Source organism: Pongo abelii, chromosome 12 (assembly GCF_028885655.2).
Source record: "Pongo abelii isolate AG06213 chromosome 12, NHGRI_mPonAbe1-v2.0_pri, whole genome shotgun sequence".
Lineage (NCBI taxonomy): Eukaryota > Metazoa > Chordata > Mammalia > Primates > Hominidae > Pongo > Pongo abelii.
Genome location: NC_071997.2, coordinates 103,681,494 through 103,709,450, shown reverse-complemented (window position 1 = coordinate 103,709,450; position 27,957 = coordinate 103,681,494). Strand labels below are relative to the sequence as shown.

The following is a 27,957-nucleotide window of genomic DNA, read 5'->3' as shown; positions in this document are numbered from 1 at the left end:
CAGCTCACATCATTAGCTTTTTTTTTCTTTGTGCTGTTAGTGAAGTATAACTGACACATGTATTTAAAATATACAGTTTGATGAGTTTACACACACACATGCATCCATGAAACTTTTGCAGGCCTTTTCCTTAGTTCAGTTAAAGATGGGGTTCTTTGTCCTATGGCCATGAAAATTCAGGCTTGCAGACCATTGAGTAAGATGGGGTTTTATTGGGTAAAAAGAGAGAAAGGTGGGAAACAGAGGCTCTCGCTAGGCCAGAGTCCCTGCTAGAGCGCTTCCTGCCCACCGTTCGAATCCCAGGTTCCATACAGGAAGAGGAAGGACCGGGCTCCTCCCTGCTGCAAAGGGCATGAGCTTCCCGAGGCTCCACCTCAGCGGGTAGGCTTGTTGGAGTTTCTCCAGGGACCCCCACCCACCTGACTGTCTCAAAGCCATCACCAGAATCAAGATAATAAACATATCCATCAGTCCCAAAAGTTTCCCATGGCCCTTTGTAATTCCTCCCTATTACCCCTTCTCATCCATCTAGGCAATTGTTGATCTTCTTTCTGTCACTATGGACTAGTTGGCATTGTTTGGGATTTAAAAATTTTATTTTTGTAGAGAAAGGGTTTCACTTTGTCACCCAAGCTGGAGTGCAGTGGTGCCATCACAACTCACTGCAGTGTTGACTTCCTGGGCTCAAGTGACCCTCCCACCTCAGCTTCTTGAGTAGCCGGAACCACAGGCATGCACCACCATGCCTGGCTAATTTTTAAAGAGACAGGGTCTCGCTATGTTGTTCAGGCTAGTCTCAAACTCCTGGCCTTTAGTGATCCTCCCACCTTGGCCTCCCAAAGTGTTGGGAATATAGGCGTGAGCCGCTGTGCCCAGGCTTGAATTTCATACAGATTTATTTTTTGGTTTAGTTTCTTTTTCTCAGCATAATTACACTGAGGGTCATTCATGTTACTGTATGCATCATTAGTTCAGACCTTTTCATTGCTGAGCAGGATTCACACATGATTAGCTTTTTTTTTTTTTTTTTTTTTTGAGACAGGGCCTCAGTCTCACCCAACCTGGAGTGCAGTCGCCTGATCTCGGCTCACCACAACCTCTGTCTGCTAGGCTCAAGCAATTCTCCTGCCTTAGCCTCCCAAGTAGCTGGGATTACAGGTGTGCGCCACTACTGCCCAGCTAATTTTTGCATTTTTAGTAGAGATAGGGTTTCACCATGTTGGCCAGGCTGGTCTCGAACGCCTGACCTCAAATGATCCACTTGCCTTGGCCTCCCAAAGTGTTGGGATTACAGGTGTGAGCCTCCGTGCCCCCCCAACATGATTAACTTTTGATAGCTTGAAACTTCTAGGAGAATTTGCTCAACTCCAGGCAATCAAAAATAATGAACCAGTCTACCTCTAGTGCTGACCATCAACTTTGGACATAGTGCACCATTAACATGAGACTTAAATGCAAATTGTTTTTGTTATCGTTCATTGCCTCTAGGATGCAAAATATTAACTAGAACTGCAGGAATAATGGATAAAATGGTAAAAATCACCTTTGCCTTCCAAACTAGCCAAAGGGAAATGAAAACACGAGCTAATCTCAAATATTATATCAATTCTTACAAAATCCTATTTAATTCAATTCGTGTGTTGCGAATTGAAAAGATTCTTGAGAAAAATATTGTTCAACTTTTAAAGGATAATTTGGGGCCAGGCGCGGTGGCTCACGCCTGTAATCCCAGCACTTTGGGAGGCTGAGGAGGGTGGATCATGAGGTCAGGAGATTGAGACCATCCTGGCTAACACGGTGAAACCCCGTCTCCACTTAGAATACAAAAAATTAGCAGGGTGTGGTGGGGGCGCCTGTAGTTTCAGCTGCTGGGGAGGCTGAGGCAGGAGAATGGTGTGAACCCAGGAGGCGGAGCTTGCAGTGAGCCGAGATCGTGCCACTGCACTCCAGCCTGGGCGACAGAGCGAGACTCCGTCTCAAAAAACAAACAAAAAATATAATTTTGGGCTAGAAACTTCACGAATGTAATGAAAGGAAGATTGGGTCCTTGTACACAAGTAAACAAATTTAAGAAATTTCTTAGGGAATCAGCACTGATATAGACTGGGGGATTTGGTGAGTATAATTTTTTTAGATGTTACCTTTTAAGAACAGCATTTTTACATTATAGAAGCAATAATGTTCAAACAGAAACTTAAATATGAATGTTCATAGCAGCACTATTTACAATAGATATAAATGGAAACAGCCCATATGTTCACCAGCTGATAAATGGATGAACAAAATTTGTGTATCCATACAATGTACTATTATTCAGTCATAAAAAGGAATGAAGTCTTGGCCAGATGCTACAACATGAGTGAACCTTGAAAACATTATGCTAAGTGAAATCTGGACACAACAGGTCACATGTTGTATTATTTCATTTATACAAAATACCCAGAATAGGCAAATCCAGAGACAGAAACCAAATTAGTGGTTGCCAGGGACTGGATAGGATAACAGGAGTGACTCTTTGATGGATACAGGGTTCCCTTTTGTTGCAATGAAGATGTTCTGGAACTAGATGGTTGTGATGATGGCACATTGTGAATGTACTAAATGCCATGAAATTTTACACTTTAAAATGCTGAAAATGGTAAATGTTATGTTATGTGTACTTTACCACAATAAAAAGCAATATATACCATGTAAAAATTTAGAAGGTATAGATAAGCTCAAACGAAAATAAAAATAAATGTGCTTATCTATCAATCATCTATTATATATCTAGTTATGTCTCAGTAAAGACAGAATGTTGCTGTATGTTTAATCTGTAGCCTAGTTTTTCTTTTAAAATATCATAAATTCACATCATCTAGTATTCTTTACAGTATTTTTAATGACTACAATATTCCGTTGAATTAAGGAAAAATAATTTCTTAGGCCAGTCTCCTATTATTGAGCATTTAGTTTATATATATTATGAATAATATTAAAATATTCTTATAGGTAAGTATTTGCCCACATTTGTGATTATTTTCTCAGAACAAATTCTGGGATGTTGAATTGCCCAGATAAAGAATGTAAACATTTAAAAAATGGATAGACTTTTAAAAAATATTTCTAGATTTACAGAAGAATTGAATAGGTTTCTGTATACCATCCCCACCTTCAGTAGCCCCTATTATTAACCCCTTACATTACTATGGTACAATTGTTACCATAAGTAACAAATTAACGAATTGATATTGATTCATAATTTTTAACTAAAGTTCACACTTATTCAAATTACCTTATGTATTAGGGCTCTCTAGAGGAACAGAATTAATGGAATATATATATATAATATATGTATATAATATATATATAATATATGTATATAATATATATATAATATATGTATATAATATATATATATGTATATATTATATATAAAAATATATATTAAATAACTTGGAGTCCAATGTTTGAGGGCAGGAAGCATCCAGTGTGGGAGAAAGACGTAGGCTGGGAGGCTAGGTCAATTTCTCTTGTCACATTTTTCTGCCTGCTTATATTCTAGCTGGGCTGGCAGCTGATTTGATGGTGCCCATTCAGATTAAGGGTGGGTCTATGTTTCCCAGCTCAGGGACTCGAATGTTAATCTCCTTGGCAACACCCTCACAGACACACCCAGGATTAATACTTTGTACCCTTCAATCCAGTCAAGTTGATACTCAGTATTAACCATCATACCTTAGTTTTTATCTAATGTCCATTTTTTGTAGTTGTTCAAGGATCCCATTGAGGATACCATATTATATATATATGAAGTAATGGATACATTAATTAGCTAACGTGTATATACTTTAGCTAATTATAATATATATAATTAGTAATTATATATTATACATATATGCATATATATAATACAATATACACATATACATATCTATCTATATATTTTTTTTGAGACAGGGTCTCGCTCTGTCGCCCAGGCTGGAGTGCAGTGGCGCCATCTCGGCTCACTACAGCCTCCACCTCCTGGGCTCAGATAATCCTCCTGCCTCAGCCTTTTAAATAGCTCGGACTACAGGTGTTCACCACCATGCCTGGTTAATTTTTGTACTTTTTGTAGAGACAGGGTTTTGCTATGTTTCCCAGGCTGGTCTCAAACTCCTGGGCTCAAGCCATCCTCCTGCCTCAGCCTGGGACTATAGGCATACAGTACTGGGACTGTACTGGGACTGTACTGGGACTATAGGCATACACCACCATGCCCGGCCTCACGTTATATTTAGCTGTCATGTCTCAGCCTCCCCTTGGCTGTGACAGTTTGTAGACTTTCTTTGTTTTTGGTACCTTGACAGTTTTGAGGAATACTGGTTTAGGTATTTTATAGAATGTTCCTCAGTTAGAATTTGTCTGATATTCTCATGACTAGATTGGGATTCTGGGTTGTAGGGGAAGATCACAGAGGTAGTATGCCATTTTCATCACATCATATCAAGGGTACATACTGTCAATGTGATCTGTGACTGTTGATGTTGACCTTGATCCCTGGCTGTGCAGCATTTGTCCCGGTGCTCCCCTATGAACTTCCTCCTCCTCCCGTCCATACTGTACTCTTTGGAAGTAAGTAGCTACGTCTGATATGTGTATAATTGTGAAATGGTTAAATCAAGCTAATTAACATATTCATTACTTCACATATTTCTTGTGGTGAGAACATTTAAGATCTACCCTCTTAGCAATTTTGAACTATACAGTACATTATTATTAACTATAGTCAGCAGGTTGTACAATAGATCTACTGAACTTATTCATCCTAAGTGAAACTTTGTACCCTTCGACCAATATCTCCCCATTGTTCCCCTGGCAACCACCATTCTACTCCCTGCTTCTATGAGTTTGACTTTTTTTTTTTTTTTTGAGATGGAGTTTCACTCTAGCTCTGTCGCCCAGGCTGGAGTGCAGCAATGTGATCTTGGCTCGCTGCAACCTCCACCTCCCAGGTTCAAGCGATTCTCCTGCCTCAGCCTCCCGAGTAGCTGGGATTACAGGCATGCACCACTGTGATCAGCTAATTTTTGTATTTTTAGTACAGACAGGGTTTCACCATGTTGGCCAGGCTGGTCTCGAACTCCTGACCTTAGGTGATCCACCCGCCTCAGCCTCCCAGAGTGCTCGGATTATAGGAGTGAGCCACCGCACCTGGTCTATGAGTTTGACACATTTTAGATTCCACATATAAGTGAGATCACGCAGTATGTGTCTTTCTGTTCTTGGCTTGTTTTACTTAGGTTGATGTCTTCCAGGTTCATCCATGTTGTCGTAAATTACAGGATTTCCTTTTTTTTTTTTAATGGTGAAAATAATATTTCAGTGTGCATATTTACCACATTTTCTATTCATCTATTGTTGGACAGTTAGGTTGATTCTGTATCTTGGCTATTGTGAAGAATTCTGCAATGAATAGGCATACTGATTTCTTTCTTTCTTTTTTTTCTTTTAGCAATGGGCTCAGGCTGGTCTCCAACTCCTGACCTTCGGTGATCTGCGTTGGCCTCCCAAAGTTCTTGGATTACAGGCGTGAGCCACTGCACCCGGCCAGGCAGACTGATTTCAATTCTTTTGGATATACACCCAGTGGAGAGATGGCGGGATCACATGGTAGTCTTCTTTTTAATTTTTTTGAGAAAACTTCATACTGTTTTCTATAATGGCTGTACTAATTTACATTTCCATTAGCAGTGTGCCAGTGTTCCCTTTTCTCCACATCCTCACCAACACTTGTTATCTTTTGTCTTAATAATAGCCATTCTGACAGGTGGGTGGTGATACCTCATTGTGGTTTTGATTTGCAGTTCCTTGATGATTAGTGATATTGAACATCTTTTCATTTACCTGCTGGCCATTTGTATGTCTTCCTTTGAGAAATGTCTATTCCTGAATAGACTTTTGCCCATTTTTTAAGAGTCTTTTAAAATATTGAGTTGTTTTAGGTCCTTATGTATTTTAGATATTCCTTATCAGGTGTGTGGTTTGCAAATACAGTATTTCCTCTCATTCTGTAGTTGTCTCTTTACTCTGTTAATTTTTCCCTTTGCTGGACAAAAGCTTAGTATGATGCAACCCACTTGTCTATTTTTGCTTTGGTCACTTGTGGTTTTTGAGTCATATTTTAAAAATCATTGCCCAGGCCAATGTTGTGAAGCTTTCTCCTATTTCCTTCTACTAGTTTTACAGCTTCAGGCCTTATGTTTAAGTCTTTAATCCATTTTGAGTTGATTTTTATCTATGATGTGAGATAAAGGTTCAATTTCATCTTTCTGCATGTGGACATCCAGCTTTCTCAATATCATCTATCGAAGAAACTGTCTTTTCCACATGTATGTTCTTAGCACCTCTGCTGAAAATCAATTGATGTTAATAAATTCAGTCAAGTTGCAGGATGCAAAATCAACATACAAAAATCAAGAGGATTTCTATATACTAACAATGAACTATCAGAAAAAGAAATAAAACAATTCTACTTACAATGGCTTCAAAAAAAGTAAAATACTTTGGAATAAATGTAACCAAGGAGATGAAAGATCTGTACACTGAAAACTATAAAACATTGATGAAAGAAATTGAAGACACAAATAAATGGAAAGATATTCTGTGTTCGTGGATTGGAACAATATAATTGTTAAAATGTCCATACTACCCAAAGTCATCTACAGATTCAATGCAATATCTATCAAAATTCTAATGTCGTTCTTCACAGAAATAGAAAAAATAATCCTAAAATTCATACGGATCCACCAAAAGCCCTGAATACCTAAGGCAACTGAGTAAAAGGAACAAAGCTGGAGGTATCATACACTATCTGATTTCAAAATATACTGTAAAGCTAAAGTAATTAAAACAGCAAGGTCCTGGCATAAAAATACACAGACTAATGGAACAGAATAGAGAGCTCAGAAATAAATACCCTGATAAGTTTATCTTCAGAAAATTATTATTTTCTAAAGTTGAGTACCCATAATATGAGAGAACATGACTTGACTAGATTGAGTTTTATCTCTGAACCAGGAAACAGTGGACACATTTCAAGATGGGTAACTGTAAATTATGGCCTCTCTCAAGGATTTCTGGAGCTAGTTTTAATGTTTCAAAGAATCTCAAAATGGGCTGAGAGCAGAGGGTCAAGTGTGTAATCCCAGCCTTTTGGGAGGCTGAGGTGGGAGGATCGCCTGAGCCCAGGAGTTCAAGACCAGCCTGGGCAACACGGCAAGAGCCCATTTCTACAAAAATTTAAAAAATTAGCTGAATGTGGTGGTCACAGCTGTAGACCCAGCTACTTAAAAGGCTGAGGTGGGAGGATCATGTGAGGCTGGGAGGTTGAGGCTGCAGTGAGTCATGATTATACCACCGTACTTCAGCCTTGGTGACATAGTGAGACCCTGTCTCAAAAATAAAACAAAACAAAAGGTATGATTGTTAAGTAAAAAGACTAATTTTCTCACAACCTGCGTTAGTTTACTAGGGATGCCATAGCAAAGTACTACAAACTGGGTAGCGTATGCAACAGAAATTTATTTCTTCCCAGTTCTGGAAGCTGGAAGTCCAAGGTGTCAGCAGGGTTGATTTCTTCTGAGGGCCTTTTTCCTTCCTTCCTTCCTTTTTCCCTCCCTCCCTCCCTCCCTCCCTTCCTTCCTTCCTTCCTTCCGAGACAGAGTCTCACTTTGTCACCCAGGCTGGAGTACAGTAGTGCAATCTCGGCTCACTGCAACCTCTGCCTCCCAAGTTCAAGGAATTCTCCAGCCTCAGCCTCCTGAGTGGCTGGGATTACAGGCGCCTGCCACCACGCCACGCTAATTTTTTGTATTTTTAGTAGAGATGAGGTTTCACCATATTGGCCAGGCTGGTCTGTAACTCCTGACTTCAAGTGATTGGTCCACCATGGTCTCCCAAAGTGCTGGGATTATAGGCATGAGTCACCACATCTGGCCTCATGTCATCTTGATATAGCAAAGGAGGACTGGAGACTGCTGCCCATAGGCCTGAGTGGCACAGGAGGGCACCCACAGTGTCCCAAAACCTTCCTTATGGAATGTGATTTAGCGGAGAAAGAAAGCAAGCCACTGGGAACCCAGGATAAGATGAGAACTGGGTCGGGACTGAGCTGCGCTCTCAATGGAGAGAACAAATGAGAGCCCCTTTGTGTTCCGTGGACCACCCAGGTCCTCTTTCAAGGGAGCGCCTAACCTCTGTGATGCCCAGAGGCACACAGGACACATTAAGACCAAGAAGTGGGCTTTTTGGATAAGCCATTGAGAGCTTAAATTCAATTCCAGAGTGGAGGGAGAGAGGGGGAAAAAAGGGAGAGAAAGAGTTTTAAACTGAATTGTGACTGCATTGTAAACTGGAATTGACTAAGAAATGACCAAATTTGAATGAGTTTATCTGAAAGTGACTAGATTAAATTTTCTCTGAGGCAGAATGGAGGCTCAAGGCAGAAATTACACTCAAGTATAAAAGAATAGAGAAAATTATATTTTTGCACACTCAAGTCAGTGACTGTGAAATTTGTACTGGCTCCAATAATTACAGGTGGCCAGGTGTCAGTCAAATCTCAAGAATAGACCAAGGGATCATTATGTGCTGTTCTTCCAAGTTATTACCTGATCTGTGGCTGTACCTCAAGAGGTCAACACAATGTCTTATCATCAGAAATCATGATGAAACCCATTCACATTTCTCTTTGCAATGTTCTCTTGCTGTCAGAAAGCAGAACCAAGCCTTGTGAGGTGGAAAAAGCACATTTTTCAGAGTTCTGAAGAGGCCTAGGCCAGGTTATAAACCTATGACCAAAAGAGGGAAAGTAAGAAATTGCAGGTAGTGCTGGATATCTTCTGCCTGCCCCTGCAGACCACTGTCCCCACCTCCCCACACTTCTTCTGGGAGGCATATCCCTGTTCATGGCATCGCTGGGGCTCCTGCCCTTAAGAGGCATTGGCAAGAAATCAGAGGACGAGAGTGAGTTTGTTGGCAGTGGAAGATATCCAAGTTACCGGTGGCGAATCTGTATGGGTCTGCAGCAACCTTAGTTCTTGCCTCCTCAGAAAAAAGGATTCGACTGAGGGGCATAAGGTAGAAAAAGACACCAAGGCAAGTTTTAGGGCAGAGTGAAAGTTTATTAAAAAGCTTTGGAGCTGGCGGGGCACAGTGGCTCACACCTGTAATCCCAGCCGTTTGGGAGGCCGAGGCGGGAGGACCACGAGGTCAGGAGATCAAAACCATCCTGGCTAACATGGTGAAACTTCATCTCTACTAAAACTACAAAAAATTAGCTGGGCATGGCGGCAGGCGCCTATTCCCAGCTACTTGGGAGGCTGAGGCAGGAGAATCACTTAAACCTGGGAGGCGGAGACTGCAGTGAGCTGAGATTGTGCCACTGCACTCCAGCTTGGGTGACAGAGTGAGACTCCATCTCAAAAACAAAAAGCTTTAGAGCAGGAACGAAAAAGAAAGTATTCTTGGAAGAGGGCCAAGTTGGCATCTTGGAGGACAGTGTCCCCTTTGACCTTGGACTAAGGGTTTTATATGTTGGCATACTTCCAACATCTTGCGTCCCTTTTCCCTTGACTCTTCCCTTGGGGTGAGCTGCCCGTATGTGTGGTGTCCTGCTAGCACTTGGGAGGTCGGCATGTGCAGTGTTTACCGGAGTTGTACGCATGCTCACTTGAGGCATTCTTCCCTCTGCCTGCGGGATGTCCCTGGAAAGTCTTATATCAGTTAAACGCTGCCCTTTTGCCTCTTATTGCCCATGCTGGAGCCCACTTGCCCGTCTCCTGAGATCTTATCAGGAAGCGGCTGATCACCAGTTTCAGGTTTTTCTATCTGTAGGGAGACTTCCTTTCCCTGGTGCTGGCTGTGACTAATTATTATTTTAGACAGACAGATAACAACCGCCTGACCATCACCTGATGGTTGCCTGACATTCTTGGTCAGGTGGAGGCCTCTTCTGCCCTGCTCATGCCTGACCAGCTACCTACTGTAACAAGTCAGGATACTGATTCCTCTGTCCTCCCTGCCAGTCCCCACGGGCTGGCTGCAGCCCTCTCCAGAGGACCACAGCACCTATCAGGCAACCCCATTCCATACAGTCACCTTCTCTGGGCTCCAAAAATCACTCTCTCTCTTTCTTTCAGGCTAGGGTAGTAACATACTTTTAATACTGCCCCAAAGTACTGCCCCTTTTCTGAGGGTTTCCCTAAACTTTGCCCACACCCTTGCAAATCATACTTTTATTAAACACTTTCCTAATTAACTGCTGCATCTCCTAGTGTTCTTGGCTGATGCTTTGGAGACGGTTATATGCTGTATAGCAAAGCTCTATGCCATCTGCATGAACATAGGGAGTGGGCCATGTGAACATGTGTGCTCCAAACAGCACGTTTTCTTCACACAGCTGAGTCAAGAGCCCTGAGTGAGCGAGACTAACGATTTCTCAGGTGACATGCTTGCTTACTGTAGTACAGGTTCCAGAGTCTTTTGTACATGATTCTGGTTGTACTTTGAGATCTTTCAGCTCTTTAGGATCTTCAGTATAAATAGTAATTATTGCTATAGATGTGAAAAAAAAATGATAACCTATAGAAAATTCTGGGTACTAAGGGGTTGGCTATTCCTTTTAAAGCCAGGAGTGAACACTTCTAGGTTAAGGATTTCTATTAGGAAGACAATGACTGAGAATTCACGTTCATATTGAAAGAGGGCAGGGAGAAGTCACTCATCATAGGCAGCTTCTATTCTGTCAGCAGTGGTATTTCAATAGAGACTGTGGTCTCCCCAGCTTCTAGCCAATGGTTTCCTGTTTGAAGAAAGTCCCAGAGTCTCCAAGGCTCCCCTCACCTGGATGTGCTCCACAGAGTGATACCTCCTCAATTTCTTAAATGTTCTTTAATGCCATTAACCCAATACTTTTTATTTTTAAATAGATATATGACCTTGTCAGGAGTTCAAGACCAGTCTGGCCAACATGGTGAAACCCCGTCTCTACTAAAAATACAAAAAATTAGCCAGGCATGGTGGTGCATGCCTGTAGTCCCAGATACTCGGGAGGCTGAGGCAGGAGAATTGCTTGAACCAGGGAGGCGGAGGTTGCAGTGAGCTGAGATCGTGCCACTGCATTCCAGCCTGGGTAATAGAGCAAGACTCCGTCTCAAAAAAAAGAGAGAAACAAAAAACAGATATATGACCCTAATAACTGGAATTTTCTTGCTTTCTTTTTTTTTTTTTTTTAGCGGGAGCAGCTTCCTCCTAGAAACCACACAGTAATGGTTTGGTCAAAAAGGCTTGGAATTTATTAAGAGCTAGAGCCATGCACCATGTTTTGTGTGTCATGCTCACTTTTTTAGTAGGGAGACCAGAAAAATGCCACCATGGGGTATTTTCAGCTAAAATGAATGAAGTTAGACTTTATCTTTCCAAAGACTTGCCACAAACCATGAGGCTCTGGGCCTGGCATTGGACAGCAGTTCTTTCCTTGGGTGTGAAGTGATGGCTGATCTGTTTGCAGAAGAGAAAATCAACAAAGACCAGCAATTTGTACTGACCACCTCTGTTCCTTAGAGCATGTTAGAGAGCACGATTTCAAAACACACTGGGACCGCAGGTCTCTCATTAGTCAAAGAAACCCCTGCAGCCTTGCCCTGGGTGATGTGGCAATTTGGGCAAAGATGGGAAGTGTTTTGCCCTCCTAAGCTGAGCCTCTGGTAGTGACCACTCCCGGCACCCAAAGATGCTTTGTGACCTCTGATGGGCTGCTTGCTCCCTCCCTCTGTTCCTACCATTCCGGATTCCATGATACGAGATAAAGTTTGTGTCTCATAGACTCCACAACATCAGTGAAGCTTGTGTTTTAGAGATGCAATATCCAATTCTGGAAACAGCCTTTTCTTGGCCCACTTCAAGAAGTTGGACTAAGCTTCAGGAAAACTGATATAGAAGGAGCCCCAGATGGGGATGCAGGGTGACCCAGGTCCTTAACGACTTGGCAGTGACTCTGAGAGAGTCTCCTCAAACTTCCTGGGCTGCTTTGCTGTGAAGTGAAAGTCCAGGCCCCATTTATGTTTCTTCTTCCTCTGCTATTGCTGCTGGCAGCCTATGAGGTAGGTGAAGGGTCATAATTAATAGTGTCCGGCCCTTTAAATCTGGTCTCCGTAGCACCTCCGCAATGCCATTATTGTGTATGTGCTGCCTGTGGGGACGCTGGCTGGTGCTCTCAAAGGAGGACTCTAAGGGAGGCCTGCTGAAGCCTGCCACAACCACCAGGCTTTCTGTAAGTGGATCTGCATAGGGGCCTCAGGGAGTGCAGTATGAAAACACCTATTTCCATGCACTCCCAACCAACACGCTGAACAATCTGTACTCTTGCTGAGAAAGACCCATGAGGGACTGAAAATTCTTTTTCTACATGACACTGAGAAGACAGTCACATGGTTTGGGTAAGTCTCACTAGAAAACCAATCTCCTGTCCATGCAGCCCTCTGATTAAACTCATTTCTGCTAAGGCAGAAGTGAGTATCCTGAACACAGCATAGCATTATTTTAGACAGATGTGTGTGGGTTTCAGTAACTGGATATATAATGAGGCAACTTTGACATATTTTACAGGAATGCAACCTTTTGTACGTAATAGAATGATCAGAAAGTCAGTTCAGCACTCCAAACCTAAAAGGAGTATTAAAAATGCTTCACAATTGACTTTTTTTCCTTCTTAGAATCAATGAATAGCTATTGCTACATTATTATGAACTGAAGCCCGTGGTTTACATTAGGATTCACTTTTGTGTTTTACATTCGATGGGTTTTGACAAATGCGTAATGTCATATACCCACCCTTACGGTATCATACAGAATAGTTTCACTGCCCTTAAAAGTCTCTTGTGCTCCATCTGGTCATCCTTCCTGCTCTCTCCCAGCCCTGACAACCACTGATCATTTTACAGTCTCCATAGTTTCACGCAGCTTTTTCAGACTAGCTTCTTCACTTAACAATACGCACTTAAGTTTTCTCCGTTTGTTCATGGCCTGATAGCTCATTACTTTTTATCGCTGAATAATATTCCCTTGTATAGAGGTTCTATGGTTTGTTTATCCATTCACCTATTGAAGAATGTCTTGGTTGTTTCCAATTTTGGCAATTATGAATAAAGCTCCTACTAACATTCATGTATGGGTTCTCATGTGGACATAAGTTTTCATATCACTTGGGTAAATGCCTAGGAGCATGATTGTTAGATCATATGGTAAGACTATGCTTAGCTTTGTAAGAACTGCCAAGTGATGTTCCAAAGTGGCCTTATAATTTTGCATTCCCACCAGCAATGAATGAAAGTTCCTGTGCTCCACATCCTCACCAGCATTTGGTGGTGTTGGTGTTTAGGATTTTAGCCATTCTAATAGGTGTGTAGTGGTATCTCATGGTTGTTTTAATCTGCAGCTCCCTAATGACATATGATGTTAGCATCTTTTCACATGCTTATTTGCTATCTGTATGTATTCTTTTGTGAGGTGTCTGTTCAGATCTTTTGCCCATTTAAAAAATTGAATTTTCTTTTTATTAAATTTTAAGCCGTGTATATTTTGGATAACAGTCTTTAGCAGATATGTGTTTTGCAAAGATTTTCTCCTAGTGTGTGGCTTATCTTTTCATTGTCTTAACAGGATTTTTCACAGAACAGAATTGAAAAAATATAATGAAGTTCAACTTGTTAATTTTTCTTTCATGAATTATGCCTTTGGTGTTGTATCTAAAAAGTCATCAGCAAACCCAAGGTCACTTAGATTTTCTCCTATGTTATCTTCTAGATGTTTTACAGTTTTGAATTTTACATTTATGTCCATGATCCATTTTGAGTTAATTTTTGTAAAAGGTGTAAGATCTGTGTCTGGATTCATTTATTCATATGTGGTTGTCCAGTTGTTCTAGGGCCATTTATTTAAAAGACTATCCTTTTTTTCCATTGAATTGTCTTTGCTCCTGTCTTATCAGTGGACTATATTTGAGTGAGTATATTTCTGAGCCCTCTGTTAGATTCCATTGATTTATTTGTGTATTCTTCTGCCAATTCCGCAGTCTTGATGGCTGTAGCTTTGTAGTGTATCTTTAAGCCTGTAGTGTCAATCCTCTGACTTTGTTCTTTAAGATTGTGTTAGCTATTTGGGATCTTTTGCCTTTCCATGGAAACTTCAGAATCAGTTTGTCAACATGTACAAAATAATTTGCTGGAATTTTGATTGGGATTGTGCTGAATCTACAGATCACGTTGGGAAGAACTGTCATTTTAACATTATTGAGTCTTCTGATCCACAAACATGAAATATCTCTCCATTTATTTAGATTTTCTTTGATTTATTTTATCAGAATTTTATCATTTTCCTTATATACATTTTGCATATGTTTTGTTAGATTTATACATAACTCTCTCTCTCTTTTTGATGCTAATGTAAATGGTATTGTGTTTTAAATTTCAAATTCCCATTGTTTACTGCTGGTATATAGGAAAGCAATTGACTTAAAATTTTATTTCAAATTTTAACCTATTTATTTATTTTGAGACAAGTTATGATATTGGCTAATTTTTGTATTTTTTGTAGAGACAGGGTTTTCACCATGTTGCTCAGGCTGGTCTCGAACTTCTGAGCTCAAGTGATCTGCCCACCGTGGCCTCCCAAAATTCTGGGATTACAGGCATGAGCCACCATGCCTGGCCACAATTGACTTTTGTATATCAGTCTACCTTTTAAATCCCCTCTTTGCCTTTTTCTTTCATTGATTTCTTCTGTTTCTTGAAAGAGAAAATACTCAGGGCTTGGGAAAAAATATGAAATTAAATATTTTAAAAATTAATAGACTTTTTTTAAGTTTATAGAAAATCGAGGTGACAGTATGGAGAATCCCTGTGTGCCCCCCAACAGTTTCCTCTACTGTTAATATCTTCCATTAGTGTGATACATTTGTTGCAAATTTAAAATTTAAGTTTAGTGCAGTAAGTAGGTTATGAGTGCTTTTAGACATGCACAAGAAATGTTCCCTATTCCCATGAAGTTCACAATCCCACTGAGAAGGCGGGAAAAAAATGCTGTCATCTGAGCCATTAATACAAGATAGTGCATAATTTGGTTTTAAGGTGTGTCCTCCTGAGCAAGGAGGAAGGCTCTGGAAATGAGGTAGGAATGGGATAGGTGCAGGTAGATTATAGGCAAAGTCCAAGCAGAAGGAAAGGCCTGTGCAAGGTCACAGAGGCAAGAATGTTCGAGGGAGGGGCTTTAGCACACATCACATTGGGCAGAGGTAGGAAGTGACTTTGAAGAGCAAACAGGACAGGGTCATTGTATTAGGGTGCTTTAGAGGGACAGAACTAATAGGATAGATGTATAAATGAAGGGGAGTTTATTAGGAGAGTTGACTCACATGATCACAATAGACAGCCTGCAAGCTGAGGAGCAAGGAAGCCAGTCCGAGTCCCAAAATCTCAAAAGTAGGGAAGCTGCCCAGGTGCAGTGGTTCATGCCTCTAATTCAGCACTTTGGGAGGCCGAGGCAGGCGGATCACCTGAAGTAGGAGTTTGAGACCAGCATGGCCAACATGGTAAAACCCTGTCTCTACTAAAAATACAAAAATTAGCCAGGCGTGGTGGTGCGTGCCTATAATCCCAGCTACCTGGGAGGCTGAGGCAAGATAATCGCTTGAACCCGGGAGGCAGAGGTTGCAGTGAGCCGAGATTGTGCCACTGCCGTCCAGCCTGGGCAACAGGCTTTTTTTTTTTTTTTTTTTTTTCCCAAAAAAAAAGAAAAATTTAAAAAAAAAGTAGGGAAGCCGATAGTACAGCCTTCAGTCTGTAGCCGAAGGCCCAAGAGCCCCTGGCAAATCACTGCTGTAAGTCCAAGAATCCAAAAGCTGAAGAACCTGGAGTCTAATGTTCAAGGGCAGGAAGCATCCAGCATGAGGGGGAATGATGGAGCCCAGAAAACTTAGCCAGTCTAGTCTTTCCATGTTCTTCTGCCTGCTTTTATCCTGGCCGTGCTGGCAGGTTATTAGATGGTGCCCACCGGGATTGAGGGTGTGTCTGCCTCTCCTAGCCCACGGACTCAAATGTTAATCTCCTTTGACAACACCCTCACCGACACACCCAGGAACAATACTTTGCATCCTTTAATCCAATCAAGTTGACACTCAGTATTAACCATCACAGTCTTTCATGTTGCTGTGAGGAATCAAAACTTGATAAGGGGCTTAGAGTTGAGTTTCTGAGCAGATCTTTAGGATCTGGTTTTCCCGGGACCATTGGTTTTTGGCTTCACATATATCTCAAGCCAGATACTCTGCACCGTTTGCTTCTCTGAATCAAAATTAAAGGCTCATGCCGAGGAGAAGCACTGCTTCTGGGGGAGAGCTACCAAATGGGACCACGGCTTTTTCATTTGCTACAAGGATAGAATTTTGTGTGTGCACATAGGAGGAAAGCAGACAGCTTAGGAGGTCACAAATAGCAATAGGGACCCTACAGGGAAATTGTCCTGAGTTCTCCAGGCCCCTTTCCTGGGTTGAACTCACTCTCCTTGAAGGCCTTTGTCATATTTGGTGGTCAGGAAAACCCTGTGGGGTCTCTAAGAAGGGAGGAAAGCAATGAGGGAACTGAATGAACCCTATTGCTTTAATCTCTTCTCACTACTAGGGGAAGAGCAAGGAGGGCATAAAATACCCTATTTTTCTTTCTTGGTCTTAGTTAACTTATCTTAACAGACCTCTCTAGATTTACATGGAATTGCTTATTCAGGTCATCAATGAGACTGCAGGGACACGAGAAAGTTTTGTTAGTGAAAGGACATACACACAACTTTGGTCACACCTGCCCCACAAACATCACCTGCCTTCACAATCTCTCTAGGCATCCGCCCCTTCTCTGTTGTTTTTTTGCCCCCACTCCTACTGTTGCCACCTGAGTTCAGGTTGCCCACTTGACTACAAGAGCAGCCACAAACTCCCTGGCTCTTGTCCCTCTCACAGTCACTGCGTTCAAAACATCAGAGGCAGCTTAGATCCATTCTTTTCCCACACAAAGTGTCTCATCCCTTCTCTGAAGCACCACACCACTTCCTTTTTTTTTTGAGACAGAGTCTCACTCTCGCCCAGGCTGGAGTGCAGTGGTGCCATCTCAGCTCACTGCAACCTCTGCCTCCCGGGTTCAAGTGATTCTCCTGCCTTAGCCTCCTGAGTAGCTGGGATTACCAGTGCCCACCACCACGCCCAGCTAATTTTGGTATTTTCAGTAGAGACAGGGTTTCGCCATGTTGGCCAGGCTGGTCACGAACTCAAGTGATCTGCCCACCTTGGCCTCCCAAAGTGCTGGGATTACAGGTGTGAGCCACTGCGCCTGGCGCACCACTTCCTTTTGGTTCCCACCCTGCCCCAGGACCTCAGCACCTTCCCTGAAACTCCCCCATATATCCTGCATCAAGTCTGGACTCTTGGGCCTGGATTTCAAGATGTTTCCTCTCAAAACCTACCAGCCTGTCTTGTGCCTTAGTCCGCTGTTGCTCATTTTACCCCTGGGCCTGGCATTTTTTCCTCCTTCTCCCTCCAAAAAACCATTTAAGTTCTACCTTCTCTATACAGGGTTGCCACTTTGAGCATATAAAATATCAGATAGTTGGTTAAATTTTAATTTCAGATAGATAAAAAATGTTTAAAAATATAGGACATATACTAAAAATTACTTATTATTTATATAAAATTTAAACTTAGACAACCTATATTTTACCTGTCAACCTTATGTCTACAAAGCCTGTTCTTAATGACCCAATTTTCTCTGATCTTTTTTTAGTTTCTAAAACACCCAATTTAGTCTTTAATTCAGTATTTCATTCTATGCTATCTTATACTTATTAATTATATATACAATATTAACACTTATTGAGCAATTATTCAACATCAGGCACTGTGCTGAATTCTTTTCATACCATAACTTACGTTCTTATAAGATTCATGACAAAGTAGGTACTACTATAATACCCATTTCATAAATGAGGGAGCTGAGTCTTTGAGAGGTTATTTTATTTATTTAAGGTTCCAAAGCTAATTAAGAACTTGAATGTTGATCTGTCTGTAGGGTGACCAACTTGTTTCAATTTTCATGGCACTGCTCTGTTTTTTTGTTGTTGTTCTTGTTTTTGTTTATTTTTTGAGATGGAGTTTTGCTCCTGTTGCCCAGGCTGGAGTGCAATGGCATGATCTCAGCTCACTGCAACTTCCGCCTCCTGGGTTCAAGCTATTCTCCTGCGTCAGACTCCAGAGTAGCTGAGATTACAGGTGCCCACCACCATGCCCAGCTAATTTTTTTTTATTTTTAGTAGACACAGGGTTTCACTATGTTGGCTAGGCTGGTCTCAAACTCCTGATCCACTTGCCTTGGACTCCCAAAGTTCTGGGATTACAGGTGTGAGCCACCACACCCCGTCAGCACTGCTCTGTTTTTAAACTGAGTCCCACATCCCAGGAACCCCCTCAGTCCTGGGCAAGCCCTAAACATCTGACTTTAACATTGGGATTCTATCTTACTTCTCATTTTTCATGGGTTTTAATTGTGTTCTCTCAGCTAGACTATGGATTCCCTAAGGAAAGGGACACGTCTTATGGTATTTACTCATGCTAAGAATTACTTAGTAAGTGCTTGACAAGTCAGGAGTAGGAAGTTCCTTCACAGACCAAATCTCTTTTCTAGGGTCTCTTTGTTTTTGTTTGTTTTTGCTTTTGTTTTGAGACAGGGTCTCTGTCACCCAGGCTGGAGTGCAGTGGTGAGATCTTGTCTTACAGCAACCTCCACCTCCTGGGCTCAAGTGATCCTCCAGCCTCAACCTCCTGAGTAGCTGGGACTACAGACACAGGCCACTATGCCCAGCTAATTTTATTTTATTTTTTGTATTTTTTATAGTGACAGGGTTTTGCTATGTGGCCCAGGCTGGTCTCGAACTCCTGTGCTTAAGTGATCCACCTGCCTCGCCTCCCAAAGTGCTGGGATTACAGGCGTGAGCCACCACGCCCAGCCTCTGGGGTCTCTTTGGATTGTAGGAGCTGAGGACTGTGTGGAGCTCATGCTTGGGAGTGGCCAGTCTCAGATTCAGCTGAGACCTGAGTATGACTGGAAGTCTTTGCAATAGAGGCAGACATGTTTTCATGATGCCACTGGATTCTGCCTGCAAAGATGCTAGGCAATTGCTATGAGCAACAATGCCTCTAAATTGCTGAAAATGCAGCTCCCTGGTAGGTAGGTGTGTGGTGTATCACTTGACAAGCTGAGCCTTGAGAGGCATCCTGCTGTGAAGTCTGAGTTAGGGTGTGGGTGAGACTGGAGAAACAGAAGCCAGGGTGCTAGGAGGAGCGGGGTGCAGGTGGGTGGCAAGCCAGTCAGCACCTTGCTGGATGGGACAGCACCCTCGGAAGCTGTGTGGCTGTTGTTTCTTTGCTGGGACTCTGCTTTTGTCCAATGGGCACATATCCAAAAGATTATATATTATTACATTATTATATAATAACCAAGTGGTTAAAATGATGATTTGTGGGTGTTATTGTTAGGCTGCAATGTGTTTAATGAGGTGTGATAGGAAAGGCAGAAATGACAGATTTCCATCCCCCAAGGGTGTGTGGCTAACTTGTCTCAACTTCATTTTAAATGCAGGCTGGTATTGAGCACACATTAAATGTAAGAACTAAGCTGTATGTGGAGAAGTCATCTGTAAACAATCATTTGCTATTTTAAAGAAATCTAAGTTGAATTGGTAAAAGAATCTCAAGGTAACTGTCTTTTCTGTTGCTACATCTTACTTCAAAGTGCTTGAAGTTTTTTATATGCTTTTAATGTTCAGGTTTTTTCTTTAAGAGAATGTAACAGACATAGGGCACAAATGTTAGGCAGGAGTTTCCATTTTGAACCGTGCTGACAGACTCCTCAGTCTTTCTCTCTTTAGAAACCCATGCTGGCTTTTCCTTGTCTCCAGAGGGCAGCCTCTCCATCTCAGTGTAACATTCAAGGCCATTCCTGGCCTAGTCTGGCTCCAACCTGCCTTTGCAGCTCATCTCCTACCAGTGTCTTACCACGGGTCTGCTCCAGCTAGACTGCTAGGGACTAAATGTTTATGTACCCCCAAATCATGTTGAAACCTAGTCCCCATTGTGAGGGATTTTTGGAGGTGAGGCCTTTGGAATTAATTGTCTTTATAAAGGAGACCTCAGAGAACTCCTTTTTCCTTCCCCCATGTGAGGCTACACTGAAAAATGGCTGTCTATGAACCAGGCAGAGGGCCCCTGCCAGCCACTGAATCTGCCAGTGCCTTGATCTTGGGCTTCCTAGAGTCTAGAACCATGAGAAATAAATCTCTGTTGTTTATAAGCCACTTTGTCTGTGGTATTCCATGACAGCAGCCTGAAAGGACTGACACAGGCTCTTCGATTACCATCATCTAAATACACACTGAACTTTTCTGCCTCTTAAGACTTTTCTCTTGCAAGGTATCATGGTTTAGCATTTAATCTTTATTTTTTTTTTTTTCAGATGGAGCATTTAATCTTTGGATCTAGACTGCATAGGCTGAAATCTTGGTTCTTCTATTTACTATGTGATCTTGGATAAGTTACTTAACTGCTCTATGACCTGATTTCTCCAACTGGAAAAAAAATCAAAATGATACTTATCTTATAGGAGTCAAAGAATGAAAGTACTTAGAACAACGCACATCACATAGTTTAAGTACTCAGTAAATGCTAGCTCCTTATTTCCATAACTAGATCTCATTACCCTTCTCACTTAGCTCAAAATATGTGTTTCCCTTGAAGACTTTCCTGATCACCCCATCCTGCAATGTGCTTCCATCTTGAGAAATCCTGAGTTCTGGCACTGTTCTTTGGTGGGTGGGTGGTTTCTGTTCTCATGCTTGTGTCTTATGATCACAGCTATTCATTGAGCACTCACTTTGAGTCAGGCTTGTATGACACTTGGAGGCAGGTATTCTTTATCTCACTTTACAGAGGAACCAACTGAGGCTCAGGGAGGTTAAGTGACTTGCTAGGGTTGCAGAGAGAGGTGATTCTGGGGTTTCAATTCAGGTTCCCCATGCTTGCAACCATGGCACTCTCTATTTTACTAGGAAACAAGGAGTGAATCTTGCACTTGATTCCAGCTTCCATACTGCTTTTCAAGTAGAAGGCACTCAACATATTGCTGATGATTTGATGGGTCAGTATGCAAACTGTTGTCCTTGTAAGTGCCACCCAGTGCCTTCTGGTTGTGATGATCTTGATGATAAAGATATTGCATGATATATTTTGATGGGCCTTAAAAAGTTAGACAATAGCTTATTCTTCTTGTGTTGAACTCTATATGAATTAAAAAACAATTCTCACTTATTTTTTACCTTAACTATCCCCTGCTGTTTCAAATATGGTTAGGTGGGGGAATGTCAGGAACAATCTTATTATGAATGCTGCTTTTGTCACAAAGGAGACTTTCTCATGACTCAGTACCAGCTAATTAGTCTGTCAGTGGCTTTCTTTGGCGAGGAGAGTCATTTGATCCATTGTTGACAAGGTGCAAGCTGCTTTCTACCTACTCTGTGGCAGCTCCAGTGGGTCTGACATTTTCTCAACCCCAATCAAGATGTTATTAAAGCTTCTGATGGTTTACAGCCAACTGGGATAAGAGTGGATTGGTTTTGTAAACAGCTGCCGGAAAGACAACTCAGTGGTACTTTAGCAATATGTAAACGCCTCAGATTTTCCTGTGTGTGTGTGTGCATGTGATACAAAGGCAGCTTCTGTGATTTCTAAATTCCTGGGACATGATAGTATTTTTTTTTGTTTTGAGATGGAGTCTCACTCTGTCGCCCAGGCTGGAGTGCAGTGGCGTGATATTGGCTCACTGCAAGCTCTGCCTCCCGGGTTCATGCCATTCTCCTGCCTCAGCCTCCCAAGTAGCTGGGACTACAGGTGCCTGCTACCATGCCCGGCTAATTTTTTTGTATTTTTTAGTAGAGACGGGGTTTCACCATGTTGGTCAGGCTGGTCTCAAACTCCTGATGTTGTGATCCACCTGCCTCAACCTCCCAAAGTTCTGGGATTATAGGCATGAGCCACCACGCCTGGCTGAGACTGAAATTGTTTTTTAGAGATGGGGTCTCACTATGCTGCCCAGGCTGGAGTGCAGTGGCCATTCACAGGCACAGTCACAGCTCACTGCATCCTCTATCTCCTGGGCTCAAGCGAGCCTCCTGCCTCAGCCTCCCAAGTAGCTGAGACTACAAGCACATGCTGCTGCACCTGACTCTGAGACTGAAATCTTGAAAAAGCCTGGCCCGTTTAATCAACACACATTTATTGAATTAGTACTATGTGCTAGATACTATTCTAGGTACTTGGGATATAGCAGTGATAGAAATAGACTACAATTCCTGCCCTCTTGGAGTTTCTTTCTTTTTTTTTTTTTTAAAGCTTTCTATTATGGAAAACATTTCAAATTCCTATAAAAGAAGAAAGAATAATATACATTAGTTCCCCACCTCTTTATCCACAGGGGATATGTTCTAAGATTCCCGGTGGATGCCTGAATCAAATCCTATATGTACTATGTATTTTCCTAAACTTGCATACCTATGATAAAGTTTAATTTGTAAATTAGGCACAGTAAGAGATTAATAACAACTAATGATGAAATATAACACTTATATCAGCATCACTACTTTTGTGCTTTGTGGCCATCATTAAGTGAAACGGGCTACTTGAACACAAGCACTGGATGGCTTGACAGTCGATCTGATCACCGGGCTGGCTACTAAGTGACTAATGGATAAAGAGCATGTACAGTATGGAGGCCCTGGACAATGGGATGATTCAGATCCCAGACGGGATGGGGCAGGATGGCGTGAGATTTCATCATGCTACTCAGAATGGTGTGCAATTTAAAACTTCTGGAATTTTCCACTTAATATTTTCAGACCGTGGTGGATGGCAGCTAACTAAAACCACAGAAAGTGAAACTGCCGATAAGAGAAGACTACTGTACCCACCGTTCAGCTTTAATAATTATCAATATTTTATTCTTTTTACATCTATCCCTCCACCACACACTTATTTTTAAGGGAGCACTTTAAAGCAAATCCCAGACCTCAAACATTTTTCATACATACTTCAGTATGGATGTCTAACAGACAAGAATTTTTAATAGAAACATGATCATCATGTCATGATCATCATACCTCCCAAAATTAACACAATTGTAAAATATAATTTAACATCCAGTCTAGGCTAAATTTCCCCCATTTGTCTCAGGAATATTTTCACATTTGTTTGTCTGAATCCAGATCCAAAGAAAGTCTGGACATTGCAGGCTGTGGATGGAGCTCTTATGTCTCTTCTGGTCTATAACCATTCCCCTCAGCCATTTTTTGGTTGTCAGAATTGGGTTATTTGTTCTGTAGAAATTCCCACATTTTGGCGTTGGATGATTGCATCCTCATGGTGTTTTTAAAAAAATGATTTTTATTATGCGTTACATTTTCTATAAAATAATAGTTATTTCTAGAGGCTTGGTCAGAGTCAGTTTCAGAGGCATGTGCTGGGGAGATTGTTGGACTGACATCCTCATGGAAACTGGCTTGTGCTATTTTTGTGTGCCAAAGATGCTTCTGGAGGTGTCTTATTGGCCAAAAACTTGGGGGGTGGCTGGTATCCAAAACTTAGTTCTTGTGCCGCAGTGGCAGTTTTCATCCTAATGCCATGTAACATTCCTTTTGTTCCATCTTCCTTTATGTAGGCTTTAAGAAGACTTAAATTTTTTTTAAAAAAATAAAAATACATAATAATTGCATATATTCATGAGGTACACAGTGATGTTGCAACACATATAATGTATAGTGATCAGATCACGTCATTAGCATATCCATCATCTCACACATTTGTTTCTTTGTGTTGAGAACATTCAATATCCTCCTTGTAGCTATTTGAAACCATATAATATATTATTGTTAACTATAGTTATCCTACAGAGTTATAGAGCACTAGAACATATGCCTCCAATCTAGCTGTAATTATAAAGAAGACTTTGCATCATGTGGTGTCTGAGAGTGGCAGCAACTGGAGGGTCTGGGGAGCAGTGCCCCATGTAGGAACATGCAAATTCCTTTGTTAGTGTCTTCTCAGGAACTAGGGCTAAGAAAAGGGAAAATAAACTTATAGAATAGGGCCGGCATGATAGCTTATGCCTGTAAGCCAGCAGTTTGGGAGGCCGAGGTGGGCGGATCACTTGAGGTCAAGAGTTCAAGACCAGCCTGGCCGTCATAGCGAAACCCCCTCTCTACTAAAAATACAAAAATTAGCCAGCTATGGTGGTGTGCATCAGTAATCCCAGCTACTCGGTAGGCTGAGGCAGGAGAATCGCTTGAACCGAGGAGGTGGAGGTTGCAGTGAGCTGAGATCGTGCCACTGCATTCCAGCCTGGGTGACAGAACAAGATTCTGTCTGGGGGGGGGGAAAAAAAAGGAGTAAACATAGAATAGCATGGAACTAAACTAGATCAACTGAATGGAAATATCTGAGGAGGTCTTTAGGGTTTATTTTGCAAAAGATGTCCAGGTGATTCTAATGTACAACCAGGAATGAGAAGCCCCATTCAGATAATAAGTCTCATGCGGCTCAATGGCGTCCTCTTCATTTTGTGGTCTACTTCAGCAGGCAGTCCCCACCTGCAACCTTGACAAAGGAGATGGATTAGAGGAGGGCAAGCCCAGGTAGAAGCAGTAGGAGGTTCCTGGCGTCTCCAGAGGCTACTGATTTGTAAGGATTTCTATGGTACGTGAATTTACTCAATAAATGATATCATAAACTTTTTGATGAATGAAGACAGGGAGTTTGGTTTGGAGAATCCAGAAATACGATAGGAAGAAAGGATGACTCCAGTAAGCAAAAAGAAGAATAGAGTTGCCATTTACTGACATAGGGAAGGTTATGGGGAAGGGTTCCATTTTGAACATGTTCTATTTGTGATATGTCATGTATGCTGTAGAATGGATGTTGAGTAGGCAGTTGGGTATACATCTGAGGTTCAGGGCTGGAGATAGAAATTTGGGAATCATGAAAACAGAGATGATATTTGTTTATTTATTTTTATTATTTGAGATGGAGTCTCACCTGTCCCCTAGGCTGGAGTGCAGTGGCATGATCTCAGCTCACTGTAACCTCCACCTCCCGGGTTCCAGCAATTCTCCTGCCTCAGCCTCCCAAGTAGCTGGGACCACAGGTGCACACCACCATGCCCGGCTAATTTTTGTATTTTTAGTAGAGACGGGGTTTCACCATGTTGGCCAGGTTGGTCTTGAACCCCTGGCCTCAAGTGATCCTGCCTTGGCCACTGAAAGTGCTGGGATTACAGGTGTGAGCCACTATGCCTGGCCAATATTTAAAGCCATAGACTGAATAAGGTCACCTAGTGAAGGAGAAATCCACTTTCTGGAAACTGCATGAAGAAGGTGCTTATAGAACCATTGTAAAGGTTTCTCTGAGACATATCCAGGAGAGTGATTGCTGAGTCATAAAGCATACTGCTAATTTTTTTCACTAAACACTGCCAGATTGATCTGCAGAATATATTTACCAGTTTAAATTTCCATCAGCAGTGCATGAGGATTCCTATTTTCCCACATCTTTGCCAATATTTGGGATTATCTTTCTGATTTTTGCCATGCTGGTGGGTAAAGCAGTGGTGTGTTGCAAACAGTTCAAGAGAGCTAATAAAGGACATTTCTTCCCAACTTCTTGTTCAGTGACCTCAAGCTACACTGGTAGCTGGAAACTGGCAGTGCCCAGAGTATTTGCACCATGGAAATTGGCAAACACTGTACATTAGGATTTTTCCTTCCCTGGGGAGCTGGTTTTAAAACATAGACCAGCATATTGGTGGCTATGGGGTGTGTCACACTCTTTATATTCCCACTCTCTGATTACGAGTGGGGTTGAGCATCTCTTTAATGCTTGCTTGCCATTCTGGATTTTCCTTCTGTGAATTGCCTATTCTTATACTTTTCTCATTTTTATATTGGCCTTTAAAAATATTTTATATTGACTTCTTTTTGATTTGTGAAAAGTTCCTCATGCATTTCAGATATTAATCCCTAGTTGCTTTTGAACATACCACGTCTTCTTCCAATTTGTCAGCCATCTGTTAATTTTTTCTATGGTATTCTTAACAGAACCCTTAATTGTGATGCAGTCAAGTCATACAATTTTTTTTGCTTCAAGGATTGTGCTTTTGCAAACCTGTTTTATGAAGTAAATTCCTAACCCACATTATAGAGATAGTCTCCTGCATTTTCTTTTGTATCATATGTTGGTCTGCCATTTATCTGGAGTTCACTTTTGTATATGGTAGAACATGGGGCTCCCAACTTTATTTTTTCTTGATAAATTAAAGCCAGTTTCCCCAACGCCATCTTCTAAATAATTTATATTCTTCTCATTGATCTGTGGTACAACCTTTGTGTAAATGGAGGTCCCATTTATACACGGGTCTGCTCCTGAGTTCTTCATTCTGTTTCCCGTTTGCTCTGTGTGTTCCTATACCAGTACCATAATATTTTTATTACTATGTGGCAATGACATAATATCTGGCATGGCAGGTCTCCTCTGGTTTTTCAAAATTGACTTAACCGTTTAAATTTTTTTTCTCCTTATATATTTTATAAGTTTGTTGAGTTCCCTAAAAATTTAGTTTCTGCTGGAATTTTGGTTGTGATAATTTACTTTGGAGACTAAATGGATATTTTTACAATGTAAAGTCATCCTATCCATGCTATATCTCTTCACTTATTCAATCTTTTATGTCCTTAAATAGAGTTTTAAAATTTTCTCCTTAAAGTTCTTGCAAGTTGTTGGGTTAATTCCTGGATATTATGCTTTAGAGTTTGTTAAACTTTATTGTTATTGTGAATGGTTTCTTACTGTTACATTTCCCAGTTGCTTATTGCTAATGTGGACAAAACTATGGATTTTTAGAAACTGATCCTATACTTGGCAACCTTGCTGAGCTAACATTACTTCTAATACTTTGTTGATTCTGTTGGGCTTTTGATGCTGATGATCATATCTGTAAACATCGCAGACAGGAAGACTTTAGGGGCTCTGCCCAGTGCGCTGATCTTTTGCATTTAAGCACTTCTGCTAGTTGAACTCCCATCTGGTGCCCCAATTCTGACAGTTGGGTGTCTCTCATGGTCCTAAGGGCCTAGGCCCCCTATATACTCACAAATTAGAAACTGATGATATTCCATCCCATATCCAGTCCATGTAAAAGCAGTGACCTTGTCTTCTTTTGCTATTTCCTCTAACCCTTTTATCATGGCTGGGGTCCTGAGAGCTGCTGACAGATCTTCCTGCTGCCGAGTGTCTGAATTTCTGAATGCTGCTCTACGCAGCCATTCTGGGTCTTTAATGCCCCCAAAGACAGCCTGTGTAGGTTAGCAAAGTAGTGAATCAACAAAGGCCTTCAGATCAGACAGACTTAGGTTTGAATCTTACTTCTGCCCCTGGCTACATGGAGCAAGTCACACAGCCTCCCAGAGTCTGTTTCTTCATTTGTAAAGTGAAGACAAGATCTCCGTAGGTCAAGTGCCTTATAGTGGTCAGTGAGTAATGCCCCTTCTCCACACCGTGATGTTTGACCAGTAAGTTGATCACCTCCTGACGCTGTGGATTATTGCTATACTTTTCAGGAACTTTGTGTCTCCAGATAGAATTGAATCTCAGCAGCTACAGTTGGTCCACATCCCCATGTGCCTTCCCACCCCAATGAATAGTTCAAGTTCCAAGTTCTGGCCACATATCATTGTCCAGTCTCACTCTGGTTAACTGGGCAATACCTGGTTCTAAAGCTTGTATGTCACGAGGTATTCTAGGAA

At 41.6% G+C, this 27,957-nt stretch overlaps 1 protein-coding gene across 3 annotated transcripts in view; it reads left to right on the top strand.

The window, feature by feature from the left end:
* Positions 1 to 27,957, top strand: part of CLIP4 (CAP-Gly domain containing linker protein family member 4) — a 130,399-nt gene that overhangs the window by 20,018 nt on the left and 82,424 nt on the right. The window contains exon 5 of one of the 3 annotated variants that reach the window (XM_054547676.1): positions 5,477 to 5,634. The gene's annotated coding sequence lies outside the window, so the exon portion shown is untranslated. Of the gene's footprint in view, positions 1 to 5,476; positions 5,635 to 12,189; positions 12,462 to 27,957 lie in introns of those variants that run through there. The other 2 variants (XM_054547677.1, XR_008522186.1) reach the window with 2 other exon arrangements.